General features: G+C 39.0%; 1 protein-coding gene across 1 annotated transcript in view; it reads left to right on the forward strand.

Moving 5' to 3' along the window:
- LOC126252951 (uncharacterized) overlaps positions 1-27661 on the forward strand; it is a 258753-nt gene that overhangs the window by 81647 nt on the left and 149445 nt on the right. The gene's annotated exons all lie outside the window — the stretch shown is intronic.

The raw sequence follows: 27661 nt of genomic DNA on the forward strand, positions 1-27661 counted from the left end.
ATTTTTTATGACACTATATAATAAAATGGCATGTGTTACATAGTGTAAAACTGCTGTGTGTCCAAACAGATGAGGAGAGGTAACATCATACGTGAGGTGAGGGGATACCATTATTCATGTACAATACATATGGTTAAGGTAAAGTGACACATAATCATAAAATGGAGTTGAAGACGTGTACTCATAGATTTGCAAAGTATAGCCCCTGCTGTACTTTTATTTTATACATTATAATGTTTTATCAATTTAGATTGTTCACACCTTGATAAGGGTGTATTTTACCCATGATTCACAAATTGTTATTTTTACTACAATAAAAAGCCCCAATCCTTTGGTGCAAGCCACTACCAGCAGCGTCTGGCTTAACTTCTGTGTTCACTGGAGGTACCCCTGAGTATCAGTTTACATTTTGACATCCAGCAATGTTTATGTGTGATTGGCACACTGTATAGTGCCACATTGACATGTTTTGTAGCCTGTAAGGCATGTCTCGTTGTAATGTAAGACTTACGCACATGGTATGTTATCTACCTCCAGGGAGTATTGGTATTTTGGTAAGCCTTTATTGCTTTGTATCATAACATTTGCTGTACTTGAATCTTCAGAATGTTTGATAATAGATGAGTTGTCTCAAACTAGTCATCATTGTATAAATAAAACTTCCTACACAGATTAAGATGGTTCCTGTAACAGATATTGTAATCACATAAAAGTTGCTGACCTGTTCAACCCCAGCATACTTAAGGTGCAGAAATTTGTTTACTAATAAGGTACTGTTCTTATGCGAGGACGTAAGTTTTATAGACAATTGGCAGTTCGGTTTGTCTCATAACAATGAAAATTCATCACACCACTTGTTAGCCTACAGATCATGTTAGGGTCACCAGTGAAACAATAATATTTGGGTATCACCACTTCCAACTCAGCCATGTGGTGAGCCAGATATACTGCTGCATCCATGCATTATGTCCTGGAAGGAGGCTGTAGTCATGGTGTGGTGACGGGAACTGAGAAAGAGGATGTTTATCAAATGTACATTTATTCCTCGCAAATTAATACACAGCCAACTGGTGACTGAGTTCCATTTGTAAATATCACTCATGATCGCATGACCACAGTGAATGCTGTTAGTGAAAATAGCTCACTTTTGTCACATGCCACAATGCTGGAGTACTGGTTCTAGAGGGTGTGTGCTCCACAGTGTTATGAGAGCATTGCCTGATCGCATGATCATGGGAGAACAACAGGTTGTGTCTCACTTGGAAGTGAACGACTTTTTGCTTGAACCACTGGGCACAGTGTCTTACACAGAAACTAGAAACTGACACAAACAGCACCAAATTAAAGTCTCATGGAAGTTGGTGAGGAGTTTGTGGTAAGCTTGACTAATGTGCATGATACAGTGGCTCAGCTCACACTGCTCATCTCCCTCATGATTATACACACCACACTGCAGCCAAAAGTTCACATAATGGTAAAGATTTTTCTGTGAACTGCCATTCTGCCCTTCAACGCTTTTCTGCAGTGTGGCTCCTGCAATCACATAATCACATTGTGAAGTCATAGTCCTTTTTGAATAGTACATTAGTATAACACAATGGGTGTGTAGTCTTGAAACAGCACCCATGTTCAAAAGAAGTTGAAGTATTTGCATTATAATCTCCTGGTTCAAGATCAACATGAATCTACTCACCATTTGCTCCTGTCTGATGCATGTGGTATGCTGTTCATCTTAATTTATGATGTCATCAGAAGCATGCTAAATGGGTGAGTGTGATACTCATTGTACAGCAATTAAACAACTGATAATTATATTATGTACAAGCTGAAAGATCAGAAGGTTTGGCCACTGAACTGAAATGGAATACCATCACAATGAGACAGACATATTCAAAATGCAAATAAATTTGCTATATTTATTTTTTTAGAAGGTTGCCTAACCGGGATCAGTTGTAGGACAGTAATTTGGTTGCAATATTCAAATCAAATCTGAATGTAATGATTTATTTTATTCACTCAAAGACAGGGTTCCATGAGAACTGAATAAGTGCTCTGTAAAAACTATTAATAATGGTGGGACTTTTTTTGCATTTTTCTTATTTTAAAAAAAAAATATTGTGATTTTTGTGTAATTACTTTTGATTTGAAATTGAAGTAATCTGAATAAAATAGTATTTTTTGTTTTTTAAAATTTTATAAACCTTCAAAATAAATGAGGTAGTTCCTTCAAAATACTGAAATTCTCAAAATGTTCCATCAGCAGCAAAGTCTTTGAACACGTGGTGTATTGCAGCAAAAGTAGCAGAAATTAATTTAAACAAAACCACAATGCATTCCCCAAAAGGTCTTATATTTAACACTTATCTGGTGCACTAATTTACAAGTCTGACCATGTGATCAATTTAGTGATATGCAGTATCTTGGTGACACATTCAGTGAAGGTGGCATAATCCAACTTGTACAGCACTTATTAAGACAATAATATCCCTTACACAAATATCATTAAGCTCACTCGCACTCACTTGGCTCATATTGGTGACAGACAAATCATTATATCACACTGGCAAATACTCCAGGTATTATTCATAGCCGGTGGCAGGCCAGATCTCCCAAAAACATCTGCAGTGCATACCACAACCACATAGAACTTTAAAAGAAAAACAAACAACACTCCTCCTCACTTCATTCATGATAAGTCCACTCTCAGTTCATAAATGCATAAATTTGTGCTCTCCTAAACCCTTAAACAAGTTGCAGAGACAAAAGCTTTCCCCTTAGAAAGAATGAATCCAACATGTCACAACATAAAACATACAACACATCTTATATGTACCAGACATCAAAGGAGAGGTCCCATAGAAAATAAACACTAAATCCTTAGAGGGACAATACCTTATGTTTTGGTTAACCTTAGGTAAACTTCTTGACACTGAAATGAAGTACATCAACAACACATCTCAACACGATTGCTGACAGTTCTTGGCCATTGCGGTTGTGCAATCTCTTCTAGAACATTTGTGAAACATGTATTTCAGTCAAACAGTTAAGGATTCTTTCCCCATGTGGATGTGAAATTAAATTGTGTTTGCACACAGACCCACACATCTCAAATCATTGAATGGAATGTTTAAAAATATACCTGCTGTACAAAACTGTTCGTTCTTGTCAGGCTGGTTAAATGCAATCTGGAGCTGGATTTCTCAATTCTGTACTGACAGGGAAAAGCATTGCAACACCAAAAGATAGCCTCGTGGGGTGACTGTGCTGTTAGAGGCGCCATGCCATGGATTGCGCAGCTCCTACCGCCAGAGGTTCTAGTCCTCCCTCGGGCATGGGTCTGTGTGTTGTTCTTAGCATAAGTTAATTTAAGTTAGTTTAGTAGTGTGTAGGTCTAGGGACCATTGACCTCAGCAGTTTGGTACCTTATGAATTCACACCAATTTGAACATTTTTGAACACCAAAAGATAGTTAACGTAGAGTAATGAAATTTTTAGAATACATTTGTCTAGATAACATATTTAAGCGATTAACATTGCAAGACCACAGGTTAATGTAAGCACGAGATAAGCCATTGCAAATGTGAAAGGCTGATACATTAATAACCAGAGTAACCACAGAATATTGAATGCAAGCATGCAGATGGGCATGCATTCTGTTGTACAGGTGTACGGACATCAGTTTGTGGGATGAAGTTTGTAATCTACCCCCTCCCTTTACAATATCCACCTCACATAATATGAAAATAATGCATTTACAATATTATGTGACCTACTATAAGGTTTGAATATAACAGAGGGAAACATTCCACGTGGGAAAAATATATCTAAAAACAAAGATGATGTGACTTACCAAACGAAAGCACTGGCATGTCGATAGACACACAAACAAACACAAATATACACACAAAATTCAAGCTTTCGCAACCAACGGTTGCTTCGCCAGGAAAGAGGGAAGGAGAGGGAAAGATGAAAGGATGTGGGTTTTAAGGGAGAGGGTAAGGAGTCATTTCAATCCTGGGAGTGGAAAGACTTACCTTAGGGGGAAAAAAGGACAGGTATACACTCGCGCACACACACACACACACATATCCATCCGCACATACACAGACACAAGCAGACATTTGTAATTACAATGGAATGACTCCTTACCCTCTCCCTTAAAACCCACATCCTTTCGTCTTTCCCTCTCCTTCCCTCTTTCCTGACGAAGCAACTGTTGGTTGCGAAAGCTTGAATTTTGTGTGTATGTTTGTGTTTGTTTGTGTGTCTATCGACATGCCAGCACTTCCGTTTGGTGAGTCACATCATCTTTGTTTTTACTATAAGGTTTGCTGCACAGTGTGCAAAATGATGCCAGAAGATGGGATACAGATGTATAGAACTATCTGATACATAATATAATACAGAAAACATAAGAAAAATATTGACTATACAAGTCATAACCTATACATATTATGAAGACATGGCATTCAGATTTTCAGATCTGTGGAACATTCCGTCTCAAGACAAATGATACCAAGTCAAAATTACAATATTACAACACCAAACTATAGAAACAAGTGCAGAGACAATGTAAATTACTAGAATTACAAATTGCAAGTTTACATCTCTAAAGTCACACCTTCAAAATCATCAAAAGAGAAGAAAAAAAATTCAGAGACTAAATGTACGACGAGTGAGCTGATGTTAAAAACTCACGACAACTGGTACAAACCAGAAGAATATACTCAATCACAAGTAGGAGTATAGCAGAAAACCTATCAACTACATAAACCTGCGTATGTAAGGATATGTTGACTAATGAAAGGAGAAAATAATGAAAAAATATTAGGACCTGTGGTTATAATGTGGGGACCGATCCTGGAAACCAAACCAAACCGGGTACACACCGGCAGAAATGTTTTGACACAACAAAATAATAAAGTTCATGATCATATACCAAAAAATTCCATCATATGTAAAGATAATTGTAGGAAACATACAGCCTCAGTCAATAGTTGCACACTCTCCTCCTCGAGTACACACACACACACACACACACACACACACACACACACACACACACACACACACACACACAGTCGTGATGATAAGGGGTACACAGAACAGAGTTGAGCATGAGTTTACACACAACTCAAGTTCCAATGAGATACAATAATGCAGTACTGAGGATAAATACAGGTAATCAGAGTCATAAATAGCTTTGAATGATGACATAATCAAGTAGCTTGAGGACCAAAATCAGTGCGTGGGATCAGAAATGTATACATCTTGTTATACAGTCTATACTTGTAAATGTCTTCCACACTATTTGCTAATTGTTCATACAAACTAACTTACATGCATAGAAGCCTAGAAGGTTGATTTAAAATTGATAAAAAAAATACATACCGAGTGTTGAGAAAAGAAAATGCATTGAAATGTATGGCTACTAACCTAACAGTGCCTAATTATATCAGATTCTGATAATTATTTACAACATGGTTCAGCATCATCTGTCATAGAACATCAGCCTTGCACAGCATTATTTGCCGGCCGCTGTGGCCGAGCGGTTCTAGGTGCTTCCATCTGGAACCGTGCTGCTGCTATGGTCGCAGGTTTGAATCCTGCCTCGGGCATGGATGTGTGTGATGTCATTAGGTTAGTTAGGTTTAAGTAGTTCTATGTCTAGGGGACTGATGAACTCAGATGTTAAATACTGCAATTCTTAGAGTCATTTGAACCATCCCCTACCTGAAAAAGACATATATTTATGTGGAGTAATACTGTCCATAGCAGTGACTACTTTTATAAATGAATACAGGGTGTACATAAACTTCAGGAACACTTTCAATTATTTATTGCACAAGAACCAAACATTTTACAGATATCATATGTCATTTTGAAGAGAAACCCTGATAGTTTTTTTTTTTTTTTTTGTGTATGCCGCCACAGTGTAGTTTGTTAATTTGCTGATAGTCAGTGCTAGTCGCAAACATAGCGAGTTCAGGTGCGGAGCGAGCTTTGTGTGTGTTGGAGTTCAACAAAAACAAGTGGGCTACAGCTGCTCAACGGATGTTTAGAACCAAGTACGGTAAGAAGCCACCAACAAGGAAGGGAAGGCCATTTACCTCTAGCACAACAAATTCGTTACGACGGGTTGCTTGTGCCCAGCAAAGAGAGTGAAGGAGTTTGTCTTCAAAATACAATATGTATGACATCTGTACCATTTTTAGTTCCTGCGCAATAAATAATTGAAAGTGTTCCTGGACTTAATGTACAACCTGTAGTTCCATGAATTCTTCATATAGAATAATTTATTGACTAACAATTTACAAATTTCAGTCACAAGACTGATTTAGTTGATGGGTGCTTGAGTACACTGCCCAGAACCTATGATCTGTTGTAAGTTAACTACTTCAGCAAGGGTGCAGCCATACAGGAGTGTGGCAGTGGATCCACCCACATCTTTCAGTTTCCTCCCTAGATTTCTCATCACATGTTCCAACTTATAGGTAACTTCCTGTCTGGCTTTCACATTGAATACTGAAACATTGTTTTGTGTACTAAGTATGCAGTTCAATACCTGCCTCACATTACGTAGCATATGTTTTGCCTATCTATGTTGAAAAAAATAAGTACACATGGTTTATGGCAGAATGGATTAAAAAGTGTACACATATGAAACTTTAAGATACTATTCCTAATATTTACAATACATTTGAATAAAACAACTCTTCACTCAGTTTACCAAACATCCATGACTTGACCCAAGAGAGTTCGTGACAGTTAAATTTTATTATTTCCTGCAGAGTACACAGGAATAATAATAATATTTAACACTAATAGCATTCTAAGATAAGAAATATATTACTATATATTTAATGACACTGTCCCATTTCAAAACTGTAAAAGGATCTACTCATTTAGTCACATGGAATATATGTATCAAATTCTGAAGCACAAATCTGTTACAAAACAGAATTATGTAGTTGTATGAACCTGCTAACATAGTGTATATTTTCGAAACTTCATTATTCTTAAAGTCCACAAATACCTGATACCATTCCTCCAAAATTACTTCATCAACAACATCACTAACAATACAAGTTCCATTTCCATCAAAGTCACTTATCTCATCTAACTTCATTTGCAGTAACCCATCAGTCTCAGACTTACCAACCTCAGTTATTTTGCAGCTCTCATTCACATATACACCAAAAATACCACCTAGTTCACATCAAATATAGTCGTCAGCTGATTTACATACATCAATAACACTATTTTACGACCAAGAGAAGGAATCATTAGTACATACTGCATCAAAATCCCCACACCTCTCACATTCTGGTTAATGGTTAGCACTTACATCACCATTATTAAACATAAAATTCAAAAACTTCACTGTTATTGTTGTCTAATTGTAAACATAACTTGGGCGTCCTGTGCTTGTTATGTTTCCTCACCCAAAAACTGTGGATGTACATTGAGGTGAATTGTTGTTTCCCAAATGGTTACTTCTATGATTCTTTCTTCTATTAAAATGCCCATGGTTATCCCCATTATTCCTATCCTGCTGAAGTTCAGAATTAAGAATAAGAATCTTTATCAACTGTTCAGCATTTTCTTATACAATGGGCTTTGTCAATAAGTTCAATTACAGTATAAAGATGGTTATATTCTCATAACAATGTATATATAAATCATATGAATGTTAGTGTAGTACAATAGCACACATTTGGAATTTTATATAGTGTTAATTTCACAATAAAAAAAGAGAACATTATATAAATCTATATTAAGCGGGGAGTATTCATGTTGATGACACTATGTCATTATCATATACATGTTGATAACACTATGTCATTATCCTAAGATATTGATACAAATATAGAGCATTCAAAATATGTCTATGCCTATATGTTAGATATTTTTTTCCAAATTTAGGTCCTACTACAGGCTGAGGTGACTTTCTCTATGTTAAAACAGCAAATCTGCCATATTACAATCTTTATAGTCATCAAATGAGTAAAATGCTTTACCTTTGAGCCACTGACCCAGTGTTGTCTTAAATTTATTTTTAGATACTGTTTGTACAATTTTAGGGAGCATATTAAACAGTTTGAGGCCTACATATTTATAACTATTATGTATCTTGGACAATCTAGAGGATGGCAGATTAATTGTGTGGTTTCGTCTTGTATTATGGGTGTGGACAGATGACCTAAGGGGATATTGAGCTATGTTTTCTTTTACATGTAATAAGCAATAATAGATGTACAAACAAGGAACTGTCATGATGTTAAGTTTTTTAAAATGTTCCCTGCACGTGTCCCTAGGAGATAAACCCACTATACATCGAAGAGTTTTTTTTATTATTCTTCTCCTTTTTTTTCCATCTAAAAATTGATACTGAATTGGGAGAATTTCCCCAGAGCAGAATACCATATGAAAGATGGGGGTGGATATAAGCAAAATATGAATTCAGCAGTTAAGTTTTGGCTGACGTTATTCTTAAGCTTATAAAGTAGGAACATAGCACGTGCAAGTTTAGAACAGACGTATGTGATATGTTTATCCCAGCTAAGTTTCTGGTCAATCATCATTCCTAACAGTTTAACAGACTTATTTTCTTTGTTTGATGCCTTCAAATTAAAGAATATTTCCTTAGTTTTTGTTTCATTTATGTATTGGGAGTTTGCACTAAACCACTGAACCAATTTTTCAAATGTTATATTATTTTTTTCTCGTACAGATTCAAGAGTCTGTCCTGAATTGATAAAAGTTGTATCGTCCACATAGAGGACTGTTTTACAGGGTAAATACTGCGGCATTTCATTAACATACACTACAAACAGAAAGGGCCCAAGTATGGTGCCCTTTGGCACACCTCTTTTTATTGTTTGTGTGTTTGACAGCTGCCCATTTCCACTAACAGATTGTACCCTGTTGCTTAAGTAGGATTCTAATAATTTCAGAGTATTCTCTTCCATGCTGTAGTGTCTTCATTTCATGATCAAAGTACTATGAGATATAGTGTCAAATGCTTTACTCAGTTCTAGGAGAGTAGCCCAAGAGATTAATTTGTTTTCAAAGCCATCATATATATCACTAACAATATTTTCAACTGCTTTAACTGTGGATAGTTTAGACCTGAATCCATACTGTGAGTTACTTAACAAGTTATTCCTCTCAAAATAGTGATTCATTTGTTGGTGAACACAGTCTTCGATTACACTCCTGGAAATTGAAATAAGAACACCGTGAATTCATTGTCCCGGGAAGGGGAAACTTTATTGACACATTCCTGGGGTCAGATACATCACATGATCACACTGACAGAACCACAGGCACATAGACACAGGCAACAGAGCATGCACAATGTCGGCACTAGTACAGTGTATATCCACCTTTCGCAGCAATGCAGGCTGCTATTCTCCCATGGAGACGATTGTAGAGACGCTGGATGTAGTCCTGTGGAACGGCTTGCCATGCCATTTCCACCTGGCGCCTCAGTTGGACCAGCGTTCGTGCTGGACGTGCAGACCGTGTGAGATGACGCTTCATCCAGTTCCAAACATGCTCAATGGGGGACAGATCCAGAGATCTTGCTGGCCAGGGTAGTTGACTTACACCTTCTAGAGCACGTTGGGTGGCACGGGATACATGCGGACGTGCATTGTCCTGTTGGAACAGCAAGTTCCCTTGCCGGTCTAGGAATGGTAGAACGATGGGTTCGATGACGGTTTGGATGTACCGTGCACTATTCAGTGTCCCCTCGACGATCACCAGTGGTGTACGGCCAGTGTAGGAGATCGCTCCCCACACCATGATGCCGGGTGTTGGCCCTGTGTGCCTCGGTCGTATGCAGTCCTGATTGTGGCGCTCACCTGCACGGTGCCAAACACGCATACGACCATCATTGGCACCAAGGCAGAAGCGACTCTCATCGCTGAAGACGACACGTCTCCATTCGTCCCTCCATTCACGCCTGTCGCGACACCACTGGAGGCGGGCTGCACGATGTTGGGGCGTGAGCGGAAGACGGCCTAACGGTGTGCGGGACCGTAGCCCAGCTTCATGGAGACGGTTGCGAATGGTCCTCGCCGATACCCCAGGAGCAACAGTGTCCCTAATTTGCTGGGAAGTGGCGGTGCGGTCCCCTACGGCACTGCGTAGGATCCTACGGTCTTGGCATGCATCCGTGTGTCGCTGCGGTCCGGTCCCAGGTCGACGGGCACGTGCACCTTCCGCCGACCACTGGCGACAACATCAATGTACTGTGGAGACCTCATGCCCCACGTGTTGAGCAATTCGGTGGTACGTCCACCCGGCCTCCCGCATGCCCACTATACGCCCTCGCTCAAAGTCCGTCAACTGCACATTCGGTTCACGTCCACGCTGTCACGGCATGCTACCAGTGTTAAAGACTGCGATGGAGCTCCGTATGCCACGGCAAACTGGCTGACACTGACGGCGGCGGTGCACAAATGCTGCGCAGCTAGCGCCATTCGACGGCCAACACCGCGGTTCCTGGTGTGTCCGCTGTGCCGTGCGTGTGATCATTGCTTGTACAGCCCTCTCGCAGTGTCCGGAGCAAGTATGGTGTTCTTTTTTCCATTTTGAGGAGTGTATTTTTTATATTATTGGGATTAATGAGATAGGGTGATAGTTACTTGGATTTGATTTATCTCCTTTCTTAAATATGGGAATAGTTACTGCTATTTTCAAACAGTCAGGGAAAATCCCTTGCTGCAATATACGGCTAATGAGAGTGGTTAGAGGGGACAGAAGATCACTTGATATCTTCTTTATGACAACGTTTGACAGACCATAGAAGTCCTCTGCTCTGGAAATACTTAGTTCGTCTGTTGCTTTGCTAATATCATTTTCAGTTACTGTTGCCCAGCAGAATTTATGAACTACATTCTTATTTAAACCTAAAAGAGTTTTAGCATCAAGCATGGCTTTGGGGGGAGACAAATCTTGTTGTAAACTGAAGTTAACAAACTGTGAGTTTAAGATATCTGGGGCTATGGGTATAGCTAGTTGAGTTGTTGGTCTATTTATTTCACTTTTAATTACTTCCCAGGCAGCTTTACAGCTGTTTCTAGATTTAACAATATAGTTATCATTCACCCTACATTTTGCCAAGCTTATCTCAGATCTATTCTAATGTACATCTCTTTGTACTCGCTGCTGTTATGAGATCTGTCCTTAAACATAAGAAGAATAATCCAGATGCCATTGAGGTATGGTGTGAAATTTCGCTTTCTATTGATCCTGATAGAAGTTATCATTATCTCTGTTTCTGTGACTACTGTCATTGTGATTCCTATCATTTCGATTATTATGGTACATACTTCTTTCTACTGCCCTATCCAGCCTGCCAACATATCGTAAAAACTGTTCAAGAGAATCATCAGGTCTGTGTACTAAATCCCACTACAATCTTTCTGGTAATCTCCTTTTAAGTGCATCAGTCAATGTGATTTGATCAAATGGTTTGTCAAGATGCACTGATGTTTTAAGTTGGTTCTCACAAAACTCTTTCAAAGTGCAATCCCTGTTCCTATAATTAGGACCATTCAAAAATTCACTTTTGATCCTCCCCTGTTCAGCTTCTGACCAAAATTTATTTAAGAAACTTTTCTTGAAACTCTGATATGTTTCCCAATGACTTAAATTTAAATTTACCCATTACAGAGCTTCGCCTTCAAGAAATCTTTTAACAAATTTAATTGTCATTCATGCCTGACACAAAACTACCTCTGCAGTGGTGGAGAAAATACACTGGATGTAAATTATCTGACGGAAAACTTTTGATAGGAGTGTTGGACCTTGCAATACCATTGTTTGCTCACAGATTTTGGTTCAGACTAATTTCCTGTACTAAAATGGTTACATTATTTTGCGTATTGTTTTCTACATTTAATTTTTTTTAGTTTAAACTGGTGATATTTTGTTGAGTTTTTTCCACTATGGTCTTCTGTACTCTGATGTCGTCAACAGTTTTTGATTGTTTTGCCGACTCAGCTACAAACTCATTTTCCAAAAGACTAAATTTATTTTCTAAAACATCAAATTTTTTGTACACACTTTTTAACCCCTCTGACAACTCATTTTTTAGCTCTGAAACTTGATTACTAAGTTGATCTATCTGATATTGTACACTGTCCAATTTGATATTGTTATTTGTCTTCATTTCCTCTATTTTTGCCAAAATTAACTGAAAAATATCAGTTTTTTCTGTTTCTTTACTGACTACGATTTCTCTCAGCTCAGACATGTCCTGACTGAATCCTACAGCTTTCATTTCTACCTCACTTTGCGTTCATCACTATCCATTTTGTTAACAAGCACACGAGTCCACAAACAAATCAACTTCACAAATAATTTGTTCTTATCTTTCCTTTTTGTTGTCCCTGGTTGTAGTTGTAAAGTCCTCTTCTGTTTCTTTTATCTGGTCCGTCATTATTAGTACTACATCATCCCTGTTGGTGTGATTTTGCTTTGTGGGACAGCCTTCAGTTTTTGCTTCATGTGATCAAAAATTTATTCATACATAAATTATACACAAAATAAAGCACTTTCTTTTGTGTAACAGACTAAACTTCATTATTAGTCAATTAATCATGTATGATGCCCCTACTTGTAATCTACCCCCTCTGTCCTTGTTGCTGCTGTTGTTCACCAATGTGCAAAGTCTTTTCAGAAGATTTGGCAGTGGTAAGATTACAATAAACTTTTTAGTTTACAGGTCATTCCATGTCAAGTGTCCTAGAATAAATAAAATTTATTGTGAAAGATTCAAGCCCTACTTTAACTATCCTTTAGTATAGGGGAAAGGCAGCTGGAACTTTGATTTTTGGGCTGCTAGCCAACAACCAGGTGCTCACTATACTACACCAGTATTAATATTTATGAGTAAATAGTTCTGATTTTATTGACCTGTGTCTCAAGTGTCAAATTGAAAATTGAAAATTTCTAGTTCTTTCTGATATTGCTATCAACTCTGATCTTCTTTTTATTGACACCATTGAAGAAAGCACATTTTTTGCTACAAGGGAATTGAAAAAGTAGAATGGTAATTTTCCATATAAGGCGTTTAAAATAAATTAAAAGAAACCTAAGCCATTATGCTTACAGCATGTATTACTGTGTTGGCAGCTGTTGTGCTGGAGAGTGTCAAGGCACTTGTGATGTGATTTGTTAGTACAAATTATTTGCAGCAGGATACTTTTGTTCCCCTGATTTGGAGGTACAACTGTTTCATATATGGGTTCCAGAAACTTCTGGAAATTAGATATGCAGATATTTCTGTTTTATAACAAAGGGCATGGTTTCCACAAACTTCTGTAAATTCGATATGCTGCTATGACTGATTTATAACAGATTCCAGAAACCTGTGTAAATTTGATATGCTGGTATGACTATTTTATAACAGGGCATGGGTTCTGGAAATATTATGGATATTTGATATGCAGATATGACTGTTTTATAAAACAAGGCATGGATTCCAGGAAATTATTTGCAGGTACAACAGTTTTATAACAAGACACTAGAAACTTCTGGAATTTTCTGCAATGTTCTGCAATGTTTTCCAGTATTCTCATTTTATACATTCACTCTATATAAGATGTAATTTGATTTGGGCATCATTCATGTTTGTATGCAAATTGTCAATCATTGTATCATTTGTGGTTATTGTGACTCTTGAAATTTTCCACAAGATTTCGGGATTGCAGCCAGATCTCATCGACTTCTTTCCGCGATATTTCGGCTGACAACCTTACAGCCATCTTCAGGCAAGTGTTTGACACTGGAGATTGCTAGTGCAAGTCGCTCTATTTATACGTAAAAGTGCCGCAGGCACGCATGCGCAAGTTACCGTAGCATGCGCGCCACCTGTCGATTCCAAGGCCCTCTACAATATTACTGCATCTATGGAGCACCAACGAATGCGTGAAAAAAGCAAAACATGTATGCAGATGTGTCCAAAACAATAAAATGCAAAATTTCAATATTAAAATTAAAATTACTTGTCGCTCGACATGTCAGAAGCCATAAAAAGTTTTCTTTTGGTTGAAATTAAAGAAATCAACGGGTCCCAGGCCTTATTCAATAAAAAGCCGTCATCACGATTAATGAGATTTTCCGCTAAATGTATTTCCACAGATTCCTTCACAACTGAATCCCAGAAGGATCTCAATGGGGCCAAGATTTTCATGGCCGAATAATCCATAGTATGTCCTGTGGAAATACAATGTTTGGCTATGGCCGACTTACTGGGCTGTAAAAGGCGAGTGTGGCGTTCATGTTCAACACAGCGGTCGTGTACTGTGCATGTGGTTTGACCAATGTAGGCTATCCCACACTCGCAAGGTATTTTATAAATTCCAGCCTTCCGTAATCCCAGATCATCCTTGGCTGAGCCCAGAAGAGCACGAGCCTTTGTAGGTGGCCGGAAGATTGCTTTCACACGATGTTTCTTTAAAATTCTGCCTACTTTCGATGAAATGTTCCCAACATATGGGAGAAATGCTCTGGACTTAAACACCTCCTTATCCTCTTGATCTTGTGGGTGGTCACGTTTTTTCCTCCTTAAAGCAGTACTGACCTGATGTGCAGAATATCCATTATGTTGAAATACCGATTTCAAGTGCTCTAATTCATCTGCAAGGCTGTCTTTATCAGACACGACATGTGCCCTATGCACCAACGTTCGAAGAACACCCATAGTTTGTGACGGGTGATGACAGCTTGACGCCTGCAGCTACAGATCCGTATGCGTGGGTTTTCGATAGACAGAATGCCCCAATGACCCATCCACCCTGCGTTTAACCATGACGTCCAGAAATGGTAGGCAACCATCCTTTTCAACTTCCATCGTAAACTGAATGTTTGTGTGGATGGAATTCAGATGTTGTAAAAACCGTGAAAGCTCTTCTTCACCGTGAGGCCACACTACAAAGGTATCGTCCACGTACCGCCAGAAGACTGTTGGTTGCAACATCGCTGAATCGAGAGCCCTCTCCTCAAAGGACTACCCATGGCAACACCGTCAAGTTGCTCAAAATATTCATTATTAAATAGAAATTAAGTAGAGGACAGGGCATGGCGAAACAGCACCGTTATATCGGCCGTAAACTTATTGCCGATAAGTGACAATGAATCCAAAAGAGGAACCCTCGTGAAGAGTGAAACGACATCGAAACTTACTAACAAGTCCAAATCCTTCAGCTGTAGTGTTCTCAGTCTACTGATAAAGTCCGCAGAGTTGCGAATATGGTGCGTACATTTGTCAACGAAAGGTCTCAGTAGCAAAACCAAATGACTAGATAAATCATATGTTGGAGCACCGACATTGCTCACTATGGGGCGTAAGGGCACATTATCCTTATGGATCTTTGGAAGACCATATAACCTAGGTGGAACAGAACTGTGAAGTCTCAATCTTTTCACAACTTCTTGCAGCAGAGAACAGGAGTTTAGCAACTCTCACATTTTCCTTTCTACTTTCCGAGTAAGGTCTTTATCAAGCTTCCTGTACATTGTCTCACTCAACAAACTATATATCTTCTGATCATACATATCACGTGGCAACAGCACAGTAGCATTCCCCTTATACACTGGAAGGACCACCGTCTGAGGATCTTCCCGTAACTTGTGCAGTGCAGCCCTTTCCATTGAAGAAATGTTGCTCTTCTGAGGCCGAGTTCTCGTAAGAGCACGACATGTTTCCCGCCTGATTTCTTCTGCTGCTTCACTGGAAAGAGGCCTGACAGCTTCTTCAACAGCACTAATAAAATCTGTTAAAGGTAAGGTCCTAGGTGTTGGTGTGAAGTTCAGACCTTTCCCAAGTACCGACAGTGTCACGTTGTCTAAATCCTTATCCGTGAAATTTACCACAGAGCGCCGAAAAACATCTTCTTGTCGTGACTTGGAAAGAAGTCGATGAGATGTGGAAAGAAGTCAATGAGATCCGGCTGCAATCCCGAAATCTTGTGGAATATTTGTGGTTATTACCTGTGAATGTTTACCTTACAACATGGTTGATTCCTTCAATCCATTGTTGAATCATTGCTGAAGTTACAACTTGTTATGGCTTCAAACAATGGAAATATGGACCTAGAGTAGTGCACCATTGGACAAATCAACAAATCTGTGTGTCATTTAACTAAGTTCACCAAGGACAAACGCCTTCAGAAATCAATTAGTGGCTTCACTGAGGAGGATCAGAATTTTATGTTTTGACAAATTGGATTTCAGCTTGACTGTGATGCCAAAATATGTTCACATCATGAAGCAGAACGGTTGAACAGATTTCAATATCTGCAGAAATCATGCTGCAATCTATTTCAAAAGAAGAATCACATGTTCAACAAAGGTCTGCATCCTATTGATTTTGCAACAGCCAACTTTTGAAAAAACTTACAACAGTTGATGTTAAACCTGGATAGAAGCTTTGCCCTGCCTGTACATTTGACATCAATGCAAAAAAGGCCAAGCCACTGCTGTCATCAGAGGCTGGCTTAATTAATTAATGAAGGGCTTTACTTGGTCCAGGAAATGTAGGGTTTTAGATTAGATTAGATTTACTTTCATTCCAACTGATCCGTAGTGAGGAGGTCCTCCAGGATGTGGAACATGTCAGAAAAACAACAATACATGACAAATATTTACAACTAAAACAAATAAGCTAATGTACCATTTCACAGGTCCCAAGTGGAATGATCGTCATTTTTTAATGAAGACTATATGAAAGAGTCATTTTACAAATACTAATGTACTGAATTTAAAATAAAAAAGTTTTTTATTTATTTATAAGGTAATAAACATGTAATAGAACTACTATAATACTTATTTACAATGAACACATTACTGCACTGAAATGGTGCAGAAGTTAGATGGTACTTACACACACACACACACACACACACACACACACACACACACACACACAATTTTTCAATGAACACATTACTGCAATGAAATTGTGCAGAAGTTATATTGTACTTATATACAAATCAGTTGGTTTTACTGAGAAATTCATCAATTGAGTAGGAGTTGGCCACCAATAAATCCTTTAGGCTTCTCTTAAACTGAATTTCATTGGTTGTTAAGCTTTTTATGGCTGCTGGCAAATTATTGAAAATGTGTGTTCCTGAATAATGCACACCTTTTTGTACAAGACTAAGTGACTTTAAATCCTTGTGAAGATTATTCTTATTTCTAGTATTGATCCCATGAATTGAGCTGTTGGTTTGAAAAAGTGATATATTTTAATGACAAATTTCATTAACAATATATTGGGAAGCAGTAGTTAGTATCCCTAGTTCTCTAAACAGGCTTCTGCAAGATGTTCTTGTGTTCACACCACATATAACTCTTACTGCATGTTTTTGTGCTCGGAAAACTTTAGTTTGGCTTGATGAATTACCCCAAAAAATAATCCCATATGACATTATGGAATGAAAGTAAGCATAGTATGCCAGTTTTTTCATTTTTATATCCCCTATGTCTGACAAAATTCGCATTGCAAACAGAGATTTGTTAAGACGCTTCAGCAGTTCTGTGGTGTGCTCCTCCCAGTTGAATTTATTATCAAGCTGTAATCCCAAGAATTTAACACTGTCCACTTCTTCTATCTTCTTGTCATTGTATGTTAGACATATACTCGTGGGACACCCCTTACAAGTTCTGAACTGCATGTAGTGTGTTTTTTCAAAGTTTAATGACAAAGAATTTGCTAGGAACCAGTGATTAATGTCCACAAATATTTTATTAGCTGATCTTTCTAAGACTACACTTGATTTGCTATTTATTGCAATGTTTGTATCATCGGCAAACAAAACGAACTTGGCATCTGGTATGTTACTGATGAAAGGTCATTGATATAAACAAGAAAAAGTAAGGGCCCCAAAATGGAACCTTGTGGGACCCCACATGTAATTAGTTCCCAGTTGGATGATGCCTGATAGCTTGATACATGTCTCTTTCCTAATAACACCCTTTGTTTTCTGCCAGGGATATAAGATTTGAACCATTTTGCAGCATTTACTGTTTGTTGTTGTTGTGGTCTTCAGTCCTGAGACTGGTTTGATGCAGCTCTCCATGCTACTCTATCCTGTGCAATTTCTTCATTTCCCAGTACCTACTGCAACCTACATCCTTCTGAATCTGCTTAGTGTATTCATCTCTTGGTCTCCCCCTACGATTTTTACCCTCCACGCTGCCCTCCAATACGAAATTGGTGATCCCTTGATGCCTCAGAACATGTCCTACCAACCGATCCCTTCTTCTGGTCAAGTTGTGCCACAAACTCCTCTTCTCCCCAATCCTATTCAGTACCTCCTCATTAGTTATGTGATCTACCCATGTTACACTATAATATTCTAATTTACTTAAAAGGATATTGTGATTTACACAGTCAAATGCCTTTGACAGATCACAAAATATACCAGTTGCCTGCAATTTTTTGTCTAAGGAATTAAGCACATTTTCACTGTAAGTGTAGATAGCCTTCTCAATATCAGAACCTTTTAGAAATCCAAACTGTGGCTTTGACAGTATGTTATTTGAGATAAGATGGTTATAAAGCCGACTGTACATTACTTTTTCGAAAAGTTTTGAGAATGCTGGCAACAGTGAAATCGGATGGAAATTTGATGCTATTTCTTTATCTCCCTTCTTAAACAGTGGCTTAACTTCAGCATATTTCAGCCATTCAGGAAATATTCCACTGATAAACGAGTGGTTACACAGATAGCTTAATATGTTACTTAGCTCAGAATCACATTCTTTAATTAACTTTGTTGATATTTCATCATACCCACTAGATGTTTTTGATTTTAAAGACTTTATGATGGACATTATTTCTGTTGGGGTAGTGAGGCTCAAATTCATATTATGGAAGTTACTTGAAATGTCTGGTCTGAGGTATTCCATAGCAGCATCTACCGAACCTGACAACCCCATCTTTTCAGTAACAGTTATAAAATGTTTGTTACAAAGTTCTGCAACACTATACACATCTGTCACCAATGTATCATTTACTCTTAATGCTACTTGTTCCTCTTCATGTCTGGTTCTACTGGTCTCCTCCTTCACTATATACCATATTGTCTTTATTTTGTTATCTGATATGACCATCTTTTCCTTGTAATATATTTGCTTTGACATCCGTATTACAGTCTTTAATATTTTGCAGTATTTCTTATAATGTGCTATAGCATCAACATTGGAAATGTTTCGGTTTGACAGATACAGTTTTCTTTTTGTTTCACAAGATACCCCTATTCCTCGAGTAATCTATGACTTCTTTGTAAACTTTACTTTAACCTTGGTAAGTTTTGGGGAAAGCAGTGTTCGAATAAGGTAAGCACTTTATTAGCAAAAGTGTTATATTTTTTATTCATGCCATGAGCACTGTAAACATCAGTCCAGTGAATGTCTCGGAGGGGTGTCCTAAAATAATCAATTTTTGGCTTACTGATTACCCTCTTGAGCTCAGATTTAACAGATTTAATATCCTGTTTAGTATTAAGAATGGTGGTATGATGGTAAAAGCTGGAATCTACCAAGTATAATGTCTAAATTTCCAATGGAGAATCTAGGTATGTTTGAATTTTAACATTATCTGTTAATTAGTAAACTCAAAATACATTACTATAAAGTCTGGATGTGGATCCTTCTGGTAAGTTGTGTCACCATTATCAAATGTATCTATTAGCTCAAGAAATTTTCCTCATGACATACTGCAGTAGAATTTCAAGGGCATAACTTTTAATAATAATGGTTTTAAACAAATTTAATTACATCTTTGCAATCTGCTGATCTGAGACTATAGCTGGAATAATGAAACTGAATAGGATCTGGTGTAAATAATAAATGGATAAATTCCTCACCACACTACAAATACATGTCATAGAAAATTAAAACAAATAGTCATTGAAGAAAAAATTAATTATTAGCAGAGGTGTAATAAGAGCTGATGGGAGATTCTAGCCTGCTCTGTTTCAACTACGTTCCTGTGTGGCTATCAGTAGCAAATACATCTTTTACATCATCTGTCCATGTGAAACGCCAATGTTGTTGGCCACAATATTTTTTTGGAAACAATCACAAAGTTGCTGGAAACTGTCAGGGAAGAGTTCTTATGAAATCAAGTGAACTACTGACGTCACATATTTAGGCATCTGTAAAATATGAATGCAAACACCAGAACACTGACATGATTGTGGTTGGCTGACCCAGTTAGTTAATTAATAAGTTTGTTACATGTTCCATAGATCACATTCTCAATAAACATTATGATGTCGAACATCTTGACAGAACCATTTCATAAATGAATAAATGTACTGTGAGGCTGTAATAATATTCCAAGCTGCTTAAAGAGATGTCTGCAAAATGTACATGTGTGAACCTCACATTATTTCTAATGATGTCTTTTCTGCAATAATACTACTGTGAACTGAGCTGCTACCATTAAGTATCATGTCCTCCGACCATAACTGGATCTCACTCATTTAAATAAAACATATAGCATTCTAAAAATTCAGAACACTTCATCAGCTTATCCAAATCTTTGTGAACCGTAGCATTAAAAATGTATTGCTAATTCCCAGTTTCTGCAGTAACAGTGCCAGAGGCAGCCAACAATTTTGTGCCAAAATCTCTTGCACTTGCTCAATGTTGTCTTTCTTTATTCTTGTTGACAGTCAAACTGGATTCAATGCATCATCAGCACAGTTTTATTTCCATCCTAGAACTACACTCCTGGAAATGGAAAAAAGAACACATTGACACTGGTGTGTCAGACCCACCATACTTGCTCCGGACACTGCGAGAGGGCTGTACAAGCAATGATCACACGCACGGCACAGCGGACACACCAGGAACCGCGGTGTTGGCCGTCGAATGGCGCTAGCTGCGCAGCATTTGTGCACCGCCGCCGTCAGTGTCAGCCAGTTTGCCGTGGCATACGGAGCTCCATCGCAGTCTTTAACACTGGTAGCATGCCGCGACAGCGTGGACGTGAACCGTATGTGCAGTTGACGGACTTTGAGCGAGGGCGTATAGTGGGCATGCGGGAGGCCGGGTGGACGTACCGCCGAATTGCTCAACACGTGGGGCGTGAGGTCTCCACAGTACATCGATGTTGTCGCCAGTGGTCGGCGGAAGGTGCACGTGCCCGTCGACCTGGGACCGGACCACAGCGACGCACGGATGCACGCCAAGACCGTAGGATCCTACGCAGTGCCGTAGGGGACCGCACCGCCACTTCCCAGCAAATTAGGGACACTGTTGCTCCTGGGGTATCGGCGAGGACCATTCGCAACCGTCTCCATGAAGCTGGGCTACGGTCCCGCACACCGTTAGACCGTCTTCCGCTCACGCCCCAACATCGTGCAGCCCGCCTCCAGTGGTGTCGCGACAGGCATGAATGGAGGGACGAATGGAGACGTGTTGTCTTCAACGATGAGAGTCGCTTCTGTCTTGGTGCCAATGATGGTTGTATGCGTGTTTGGCGCCGTGCAGGTGAGCGCCACAATCAGGACTGCATACGACCGAGGCACACAGGGCCAACACCTGGCATCATGGTGTGGGGAGCGATCTCCTACACTGGACGTACACCACTGGTGATCGTCGAGGGGACACTGGATAGTGCACGGTACATCCAAACCGTCATCGAACCCATCGTTCTACCATTCCTAGACCGGCAAGGGAACTTGCTGTTCCAACAGGACAATGCATGTCCGCATGTATCCCGTGCCACCCAACGTGCTCTAGAAGGTGTAAGTCAACTACTCTGGCCAGCAAGATCTCCGGATCTGTCCCCCATTGAGCATGTTTGGGACTGGATGAAGCGTCGTCACACGCGGTCTGCACGTCCAGCACGAACGCTGGTCCAACTGAGGCGCCAGGTGGAAATGGCATGGCAAGCTGTTCCACAGGACTACATCCAGCATCTCTACGATCGTCTCCATGGGAGAATAGCAGCCTGCATTGCTGCGAAAGGTGGATATACACTGTACTAGTGCCGACATTGTGCATGCTCTGTTGCCTGTGTCTATGTGCCTGTGGTTCTGTCAGTGTGATCATGTGATGTATCTGACCCCAGGAATGTGTCAATAACGTTTCCCCTTCCTGGGACAATGAATTTACGGTGTTCTCATTTCAATTTCCAGGAGTGTATTTTATCCCGTACAATCACATATTATGGACAGGCCTTCAGTTCCATTCCCAGTGAATGATCTCTGTTATCATTTTATTTTTTGCCAAATTAAACATTACTATACTATACATTGGTAGCAATCTTCACATTCATTACATTTAAGTGACTACTGCAAGTAAGACTGCATGAGCTTAGTGTGTTCAGTGGTACTCTGGCCCGATATTCTGTGTTTTCTGTAAACTGCTTTAAGCAAATCTCACAATGGTTTCTTTGAAGAGGATATCCCCGAATTCCTACTTTATCCTCTGCCAATTCAAGCTTGTTCTCTGAAATGTTTGCAAAAATTTCAACACTGCAGGAATAATTAAAAATGAATTTGATTTAACATATATTGTTAAAAAAAATGTTTCAATGTATATTGAAACATCACCACATGCCTTGTATCATTGTTTTGTGAAGGTGAGAAAATATATGGCAGAAATCTCTTCACTTTTTGGCACTGAATGAAACTTGTTCTAATGGTGTCTGTGAAATGGCATTCTAAATAGTTTATAGCATAGTTCAAATCTGTGCTGTATTATGTATGAGTTAACCATTGCATGTTAGCTGCTAATCAGCGAACTTCCAGACATATTCAGCTGCTAAATTGTTATGTGAATGGAGGGTGTATATGCCCTGGGACAATGGGGAAATCTGGGAAAAACCCGGGAATTTTTTCATCTGGGAAAAACCAGGAATTTTTTTAGAATTCTGGGAATTTTTCATTATTTTAATTCTCAGTTAAAGTTTTGTAACTTTGATTGGTATGAACTGATACTGTAACAAATAATTTTCCTTTAGCCTGCTACTGCAGAATAATAAAAGAGAAACAAGACAATCACACAAAAGTAAAAGTTTAGTTGGAAGAAAATGAGCCATTTATGACAACAAAACACTGCATACACAAGTGTCTGCCAACAGCAAAATAAATTTTGGGATGAAGACTATGTAATACACTGAAGAGCGAAAGAAACTGGTACACCTGCCTAATATCATGCAGGGCAGTGGCATGGACTTGACTAATGTCTGAAGTAGTGCTGGAGGAAATTGACACCATGGCTCCTGCAGGGCTGTCCAGAAATCCATAAGAGTATGAGGGGGTAGAGATCTTTTCTGAGCCGCATGTTGCAAGGCATCCCAGATATGCTCAATAATGTTCACGTCTGGGGAGTTTGGTGGCCAGCAGAAGTGTTTTAACTCAGAAGAGTGTTCCTGGGGCAACTCAGCAGCAATTTTGGATGTGTGGGATGTCCCATTGTCCTGCTGGAATTGCCCAAGTCCATCAGAATGGACAATGGCCATGAATGGATGCAGGTGGTCAGACAGGATGCTTATGTGCATGTCACCTGCCAGTCATATCTAGATGTATCAGGGGTCCCATAACACTCCAACTGCACATGAACAGTCCCCTGCTGACATGTGGGGTCCATGGATTCATGAGGTTGTCTCCATATCCGTACACATCCGTTCACACAATACAATTTGAAATGACACTCGTCCAACAAGGCAAAATGTTTCCAGTCATCAACAGTCTAATGTCAGTGTAGAAGGATCCAGGTGAGGTGTAAGGCTTTGTGTCATGCAGTCATCAAGGGTACACAAATGGGCCTTCGGCTCCAAAAGTCCATATCGATGATGTTTCATTGAATAGTTCACACGCTGACATTTTGTTGATGGCCCAGCATTGAAATCTGCACCAATTTGCAGAAGGGTTGCACTTCTATCACGTGGAACGATTCTCTTCAGCTGTCATTGGTCCTGTTCTTGCAGGATCTTTCTCCAGCCACAGCGATGTTAGAGATTTGATGTTTTACTGGAATCCTGATATTCATAGTACACTTGTGAAATGGCCGTATGGGAAGATTCCCACTTCACCGCTACCTTGGGAGATGCTGTGTCCCATGTCTTGTGTTCCGACTATAACACCACGTTCAAACTCACTTGAATCTTGGTAACCTGCCATTGTAGCAGCAGTAACTGATCTAACAACTGCACAAGGAACTTGTTGTCTTATTTAGGCATTGACGACCACAGTGCCACATTCTGCCTGTTTACTTATCTCTCATACCTCTGTATTCGGATATGCGTGCCTATACCAGTTTCTTTGGCACTTCAGTGTAGTTTGTAACAACAAACTGCTTTCAATAAGTGTGACAGCACAATTGTTTACATTTCCAACAGACCATGGAAAATATTGGGAATGGTGGTTTGAGAAGCCTTTCTTTCAAAGTTAATTGCCTTTTGTGCAAGATCAATTATGTTACGTGTGAGAGTATGTGATGAACTTCTTAAATCACGGAGTATTTGACTGTCATTCTAAACTCACTGTTAAGACCAGCCACTTAGAAAATTTTTGGACCAGCAGTTTATGCCATGATTTAAAATTTTACTGGCAAGTTTGTGTTTGATATATGGTATCTTAAAGTCTAACATAAAAAAAGGGACCGAGCTTCAGGGTTAGTTTTTCATTTTTATTTTAGTTGTTTCATAGATTAGAAATTATGCAATTATGGCAAAATGTATAATTAACCTTAAAAAAAGGGCCAGGGGAGTTCTTGAACAATTTCACATGTAATTGGGTTTTCTATGGAAATGTTGAAGTGCTCGATGGAATGCGTACTTGGCCAGATAACTCACAAAATATTCAGTGCACAGTGCTGAAATTCATACTCCTGCTTGTCAGAAATATTCAGCTGCTGCAATTTAAGCTGTGCTCGAAGGATCTTACCTAACCACACCCTTGGGAAAAACAGCAAAAAAATCATTTATGATCAATATTATATGTGAAAGATTAGCTTTTGTTGTAGCTATACTGCATGTATATTAATTTACACCATTAACTTTTTCTAATTGCATGTTTGTGCTGGTTGTCAATGATAACACTATTGGTTGATCGCACGCTTTTACTTGGCCTCTGCGCGGATGATACTGGGAGTGGACCTTGTGATAGGCTTGTAGTGCACTGGCTGCCGAGACAAGCCCCGACCTTCATTTCCCAAAGCAGCAAACTTATAGCATATAAAAGAAACAAATATGGAGTGGATTAATGTGTTACAGAAGTGACATGGAAGTTTATGGTGAGTTGTTAGAAGGACTAGGCACAACCTCATCACTCATTTTTGTAAATTGCATTAACAATTACTAAACACAACAATGCACCTGGATCAACATGGCATTCACAATGACTGCTCATTGTTGTGGTGCACAATACTGGTATATAGTGAAGGGTGGCAATGAGCAGAAACATTCTGGATTGGTATGAACACAGCTGGCTTCCGTCAATCACAGAGAGGGCCGAGTAAAAATGTGTGACCTAGTACATAAGGGCTGATTGTATAAATATTGTTGGCTGGACATCAAATTTGACATTAGATCAGAAACTGAACTAGGTTCAGGACTCGGCTCCATTGTATAATGCTAATCTTGGATCCACCAAAGCTGGTTCAGATTTGATTTTGGGTAGCATGTAGCATGCTTGGCAACATAGCTAAAATCAGCTATCGACTTGATTGTTGCATTTTGACTGCAGATATTTATTGTACATTGTAGATACACAGTAGCCGTGCGGTTAAAGGCGCTGCAGTCTGGAACCGCAAGACCGCTACGGTCGCAGGTTCGAATCCTGCCTCGGGCATGGCTGTTTGTGACGTCCTTAGGTTAGTTAGGTTTAACTAGTTCTAAGTTCTAGGGGACTAATAACCTCAGCAGTTGAGTCCCATAGTGCTCAGAGCCATTTTTGTAGATACACAGTATTTATTATCAAAGGTGTCATGCTGTAACTGTGGGAGCAAGTAAACAGAAAAAGAAGCAATCATCAAACTTCCCTTAATACAAGAAAAGTTTGGTGCTGGAAACTTGGATGGGCCAATATAAAGGTATAAATGAGTGCAAACTAATAAAGTCACTGTAGCCAACAAGGTATAGCATGGAGAGAAGCTGTTGTTGACTTTAATTCTCTCGTAAGGCTGATACCTTATGGACAGCTCTCCAAGCTGTTGGTATGTCTGCTTTAAACAAATCACCAACCACTATTTGAAAGGTTCCTGTGGCATAAAATCTTAAGGTTAACACCAACATGTGCATTGCAGTCAGTGGTTGGTTAATTTTCATTGCTTTCATAAAATAGTGTCTGAGCCTTAGTTGCAACTGGTCTACAGTACTTTTCTCATGAGCCTTAGTTTCTCTAAAAGAAACCCCAGCTTAAATGATTTGTTATTTAACTCGAAGAGTGGGTTCATGCTTTCACAGAATGTACGAGGAGCTTGTTAGGTTGTCATCATCATCCTCTGTACACACAATATTTGTTAAGTATATGAAAGGTTAACAATGAAATTCAAATCATGTAGGGTTGTGGCATACAGAATTTTGCCCAATAGTGGTCCAGAATGCTTGGAAAACAGAGAATATTTTATGATTTAAATGTTGTGGAATCATATGGTAATGTTGCTATAATTATCTTTATGACCAGTAAAGTAGAGGAAATAGTAGCAAATAGAAAAAAAATTCAAGAATTGAGATGGGTTCGAGCATGTGACTTCTGCACTACAGACTACAATGCAACCTCTGAGCCTTCAAAATTAATGAAGCAGAGTTATGATGTTACTTTATTTCAAAATACTTGCTTATGTTCTAATTATCAATGCACATGGAGTTGTCATAACAGTTTAAGGACGTGTGCATTAGTTAAAAATTTAATACAAATTGCATAGTTACTGCTATTCGAGATGAAAGAGAACATACACAAGTGAGGCTGAATTGTTATTAGCTGCCGTCAAACTTCCCATACTTAACTGTTCACTGCAAATATTTTGAATTTTTCTTTCTTACTCTGCTGCTAAGTGCCTATAAAATGCCTTTGAACTAATCACATAAATTATGAATCATATCCCAAGAGCTGTTATGAGATTGGTTGTTAAGGACACAGGGTAGTCAGTAAGTTTTTTAACCTAACTTTCCAGATTGAAAAAAAAGGTGTTTTGATTATCAGTGGTGTGGGAATGGCATAGTCACATATTTACTTGCTACTTTCTGTGTTAATAAAACTTTTTGTGTTATTTCAATTGGTTTGTGCTGAAAACAAAAGCAATGAATCGTAGTGCCACTACACTATAAACTGAATATTAGAGCTGAACCTGACTTTGAACAGTGAATTATCACCAGTCAAATATGATCTGACTTCATGGCTATATGATCTAGGATTAACGTTTATACAATGCAGATTTCCAGGTTAAGCTTGATCTAAGGCCATTTCCATTTAACCTAAGGTTAAATGCCTTATACAATGCCCCAAGGGCCCTATACTCTGAATATCTGCTGTCATTGGCTATGAGATCAAATGGCATGAGCTATTACTGGCTCTCAAAAACATGTAGTAATCTCAGTTTCAGTATGTTGGAAGCTACCGTGCTGTATTGGGTGGAATTCATATTTATACATTGATAATATGAAAATATGCAGTGCAAA

Source organism: Schistocerca nitens, chromosome 4, assembly GCF_023898315.1.
Source record: "Schistocerca nitens isolate TAMUIC-IGC-003100 chromosome 4, iqSchNite1.1, whole genome shotgun sequence".
Lineage (NCBI taxonomy): Eukaryota > Metazoa > Arthropoda > Insecta > Orthoptera > Acrididae > Schistocerca > Schistocerca nitens.